Source organism: Belonocnema kinseyi, chromosome 7 (genome assembly GCF_010883055.1).
Source record: "Belonocnema kinseyi isolate 2016_QV_RU_SX_M_011 chromosome 7, B_treatae_v1, whole genome shotgun sequence".
NCBI classification, from domain to species: Eukaryota; Metazoa; Arthropoda; class Insecta; order Hymenoptera; family Cynipidae; genus Belonocnema; species Belonocnema kinseyi.
In genome coordinates, this window is record NC_046663.1 from 93,390,748 (window position 1) to 93,396,754 (window position 6,007).

Below are 6,007 nucleotides of genomic sequence, written 5' to 3' on the forward strand. Positions count from 1 at the left end.
TGCTCGACACCTTGAAAAATGTAATTCCATGTAGAAACATGCGTTTAAATAAAATATTTTACCAAAAAAGTTACCCACGCTTTAACTTGACAGACTGTATTTTATCCTTAAATGAGGTTAAATTTTCATCATTATGTAATAAACTAATGTATCATTGGAAGGTCCTCGGCAGCCTATGCAGTAAGCATTATCCTAGCAAGGGAGTTGTTCATCTCCGGAGAGACTTGGAACTGGTATCTCTAGAGAAAAAGGTTCTCTAAGCACCTAAAGCTGTTGCTCTTGGTGGTTCGGAACCTACCTTAAATTGTAGGTTCTCCTCCAATCACCAAGTAAGTATGTGGGGGTGCGTAAAGGAATAGGGAAGAATGTGCAACAAAAACGTAAAACCTTAGGGGACACATTAAAAACTTCCATTCCATGTATCCAATATTCCAAATCAAAAGGACCTGGTTTGATGGCAGCACTTCTACTCAAGACAAGGATGTTAGAAGTGGCAGGGTTGTTGATTCAAGTCACTTACACAACCTTGCCCTTAAAAGCCACCTGAAGTTGGCAGAACAAGAAATAGCTGTTAAAGAAGTCCTTGAGATTAACATCGCCGGACTAAAAGCTCGAAATATTATCCTAAGGTTAGAGGACTGTCGTATTAAAAACAATTAACTTGTCGTCGTCTGCTCAGATGAGATATCTAGGACATAACTCATCGAGGCAGTAAAAGGTTTGAAACCATGAGAAGGTGCATGAATCAAAGGAATTGATTTTAGAACCATCCGAAAAAGAATTCCAAGGTAACCTAGATGCTCTTGACTGCGGACCCATCGGTGATTGAAAGCATAGAGAAAGTAATCTGTAAACCGCATTTGAAATTGAGAAGAATTGAGTTGAAAATACTTTCGAAACTGAAAGAGCCCGTGCGGATAGTGGAAAAGTAGCTTCCCTCGGAACAGCCGATCGATGACGCTGATTGTTAAATTAACATCTTAAACAGACGTGTTACAATGGAATATACGGCTTTTGCTCTAATTCAGGACCCTTTGCATTAAAGGGCAGAAATGAAAAGAATATGTCAGAAACACGGCTCTATAGTCTACAATAGAACTGACAAAAACCCTAGCACATCAACTTATATCAGAAAGGATATTGAATATATCTGCTTACCAAGATGCTGCACTAAAGACCTGGTAGCGATTAAAGTTAAGTACAAACGTGGAGGAAGACGTCAACCCATGGTGATTTGCTTAGCATACCTGGCATTGGATTTTCCAGACACGCCGCCATCAGAAGAGTAGAGAGGTATGGTGGAATACTGCTGTTCGAAAGTATGGCCACTGATCATTAGATTTAATTTGAGTGAGCATTGTATTGTATAATGCGCATTGAACATCAACAAAAGGGGTGAACACCTTTAAGATATCCTTTGACGACCGATTTAACCATATTAAATCACGGAAATACACCAAGTTTTGTGATGACTAGATGGAATGAGGTTATTGACCTTACCTTGTTCTCTATATCTATTAGCGAAACATTTAGGGACCGCAACGTATCATCTGAGATATTCATATCAGATCACAGGAGTATATGCTTTTCATTGATAGCTGACGAGTCTGATCCCATTATGTACAGTATCCCAAAATCGACTGACTGGGATAAATATAGGGATGATCTTGCAGTCATTGAAAAACATCTCTCAGATATCAAATCAATTGATCAGCTGAAGTTTGCTATAGATGTAGTGAATATGGCCGTATGTAAATATTACGAAGGAAATTGTCCTCTTTTTATTAGAAAACCAGACGAGGATGCTCTTTGGTGGATTTCTAGATTTCCGGCCTTGAAGAAACAAACTGGAAAACTATTTAATAGAGCCAGGAACATTGAACAATAAGATTTTTATAAGGTTATGTAGCAAGATATACTAACGAAATACAATCGGCTAAACAAAAACTTATGGAGGATGCATGGCTAGCGCATTTAAAATGTACCTAATACTCCAAAACTCCACAAAACTTTAAATAAAACCCTATCTATCAACTGAGAGCATTGGTTTTTCCAACAGGGGGCAAGACAAAAATGTCTAGTGAAATCATCGAACACCCAAAGCTATTAAGTTTTTAAGCATCAAAGGAACTTACACATGACATGCATTGACTACAAGCAAGCGTTTCCTTCTGTGCGGCATGACTATTTGTTTGAAATCTTTAAACTTTATAAAATCTGCCCACGCAATATTGACTTTCTCAGTCATGCGATGAGGCTCTGGGGTACAAGAATCAAGTATATTGATCGTGGACAATCGAGGATAACTAGATCCAAAAGTTTCACGATGGGTATATACCCATCGTAAAACTTTTGGATCTAGTCAAGGAGAATCCTTCATTGCACCATGGTTCTGATTAGCGTTGAACCCATTGAGCAAAAACACGTCTGATTGAGCATGTCTCATGGGTTCAGAATTCATGATAATGATGATAGTCATCAGTTGAACCATCTTCTGTAAATAATTGACTTGAAGCTGTACGCTAGTACATTCCAGAAACTGCAGCAAGTGATCGATGTCACAAAGCAGTTTTTCAATGATATCCACATGTAGTTCGGACTAGATAAGTGCAGGACAGTGCATTTAATCAGAGGGGAATTAGGGACCGCAGAGTGAGAGAACGAGTTCAAAAATGACATCGAGGCAATGGCTGCAGGCGAATAGTAAAGACAAACCTAACGACTGCATTCACTACGAGACTCAGATTGATACTCATACTCCTTTGGGCTCATCAAGTGGTCTAACACCGACCTTGAAAAGTTAAACAGAATCGTACGCGTAGAAATAACGAAACATCGAATGCAATACAAAAATTCAGCAATTGAACAGGTAGTTCTACCACGACATATAAGGTATAGGGGTGTTGTTGATGTCAAAAAGCACCATCTGTAAAGACGATCTTGACTACACGCCTTTGAATTTGTCCTCAGATGGGCCCTTAAATATCAGGGCAGAAACCATAGAGGAATTAGAAATATAATAGAGGCAGAAAGCTATCCACGGCGAGCACCCCAAAACGTTAGATCAAAATGAAGTGGATAGTGAGGAATCCCATATTTGGCTAAGGAAGGGTGTTCTGTATCCAGAGATGGAAGGATTCGGCATTGCGACACAGGACAAGGTTGTCAGCACCTGGAGTTATCGCGAACACGTGTTACATCAAAACATGGTTGACCGGTGCCGATTATGTGGAGATGCCAACGAATCCATCGAGCACATTATTGATGGCTGTCGCGTGATGACTTAGAAAGAATATACGCACAGACATAATGATATAGCGAGTATTATACATCAACAACTTGCTCTAAACCTAATACTATTAAAAGAATGGATGCCATTCTATAGATACATTTCAATGCCCATTTTAGACAGCGAAGATTACATCTTATATTGGGATGTTACTATCCAAACGGATCATTAAATCCATGGAGTGGCAGATCGTAGCTCTAGGAAAGCATCCAGAGGTGAATGTTGTCACCTTCAACGTACGGTTTCAAGTATCGTATTTAATTAACTTATAACATTCTAATCTCATGAGTCACCTGAGTTAGTCCGTGGCTATGATGTATAACCGGGTTCACCCGAGTAAAAGTTTTGAAAAAATAATAATAATAATCTCGTAATCTCGGAAAGAAGAAAAGAGGAGCAGTTTAGGACGGGGAGGATAAGTCTATGAAGGGGAGGTCATAAGACGAAAAGAGGAGAACTGATAAAGGTGGTAAGAGAAGACAGAAATGGTAATAGTATATGAGACAGTAGCATCAATGGGAGTAAATGAAAAAGTAGGAATGAATGGAAGTATATGAAAAAGTAGATTAGAGAATGAGGGGGTGAATAGAACTAGGAGAGGGGGATAGTTGGTAGCGAGGAGTGATAGGTATATAATGTGGCGAGTTTGGTGGGATGAGAGCGAAGGAATATAGGGACATTTCGGAGAAAAGTGCGAGAAGAGACGACCAGGCAGTTTGCAGAAGACAAGAGAATATCGACGCCTCTATTCCATTCCGCTGCACGTCGCGTTTAGGCGGTGCGTTGTACCGCACCACTTCGCGTTTATTCGATGGTTGTATTTGCATGAACAGCTCTTCATCGCGTTTGGTCGCTTATGCACAAAAAATAGGAGAAACGGATGAGGTGATAAAGGGTTTTTTGTGATTGAAACGTGGCAAACAATTTAATGTGTTTCACGTTCAAGATAACTACGATTTGTGCTCTGTTTAGTCATTTTTTTGTAATGTATCTAAATAATTATACATAATTAAAAGCTCCGAAGATCCAGAGCTTAGGATTTGATTTTGCTCATTTGTACTACTTGTTTCGTCATAAGAAAAATGCGCAAAATACAATCTGGTATCATCTATATATGATAACTATAGATAACTAAAGATGTCATCTACAGTCATCTATAGTCATCAGGCTACTCACTGCCAAGTCAAACAAAACACGTTTGAAAAAAAACGATCCTCAAACACTAAAAAATAAATTAAACTGCGCATTTTTTCATAGAGTTTGTTTACAACAATGCTCTAAAAACGACCTCGAGGATTATTTTAACAATTTTGCTAGCTTTAATTTAAAAAAAAAAAATAATTTTTAAGCGATTCAAAATTTTAGCCAGAATCGTATTTTAAACGTTTTCTCGTCATTTCACCCCACTCGCTGGCCTGCTTTTTTTAACTTATTCACAGGTGAATAAGTATAATAATATAAGTATAATAATGCCACGGACTAAGTCAAGTGACTGATGAGATGAGGATGTTATAAGTTAATTTATTACGATGTTTGAAATCTTTTGCGATGATGCTGTGGGTACAACATTAGAAGCGTGGTGTGGCTTAGTGTTCCGTCTTTTACCGCTGCCATACTTAAATAGCGACCGCGCGCGTTAGAGATGACAGCAGTCGCCTGCGGATGCTTCCTTAGAGCATTTTTTAAATAATAATGCTTATTATTATTTTTTTTTATAATATTTTTGTTATTTGAGAATTTAATTTATAAAAGACTTTAAACCAATATTCGTTGAAAAGAAAGAGGGGGATGCCGACATTTTTTCACGAATTTTGAAGTATATCAGGGGACTCTAATGGGATTAAATCAATTTTAAAGAATTTTATATGATTGAAAAGAATTTCACGGGATTTCAGAAGATTTTAAAGATTTTAAAATCTTATACCATAAAATCTTTTGAAACGTTATAAAATCCCTTACAATCTTCGAAATATCACTAATTTATAAAGTAGCTAACTATGACAATTATTAAGAATTATTAAATTTTTGTTGTTATTAATTAACGTTCTACGTACTTACAGTGAAAATGACATTATGAAATCTTAATATGCATGGTTCCTAACAATAATGATTATCAACAAAATAAGAATTTTGAAAGTTTACTTTAATTTTCGACTAGTTATTTGAGTATAGCTATGTTTTAAAATTTATTTCAACTTATTTAGTAAATTTTGTCGTTGCGATACTATATATTACCTTATATAAAGTGGGTATTGAAAAATCTTTAAAAAAAATTAAAAAGCTGTCACTTTTTTTAAGATTACAGTACTATTTATCTGATAAAACTATTATTATTATTTGATAAATAAAGTGATTTGTTTCCAACTCTATGAAATAAATAATTAAATTCCAAATTCCCCTAAATGATAAATACTAATTACTTTGTAGTAATATCTTTGAATTTCTAAGCCACTGGTTTCTCGTTTGAAACTCGATTTGCTCAGCGTGATGAACAATTCAATATGCCAGCCGCAATTATTGTAGTGTACATGCGATTTCAACTTGAATTCATCTGAAAGGGTACTAATGATACCCCCATTTATAATGTCAGTACTCAAGGAACACCATTTCCATAATCACTACGCTTTTTATTTCAATTTAAATAAAAAAATTCTTTTTTTTTACAAAAAATAAAAAGAGGAAAGAAAAATGGCAAGGCAACCAACCAATTCCCCTTCT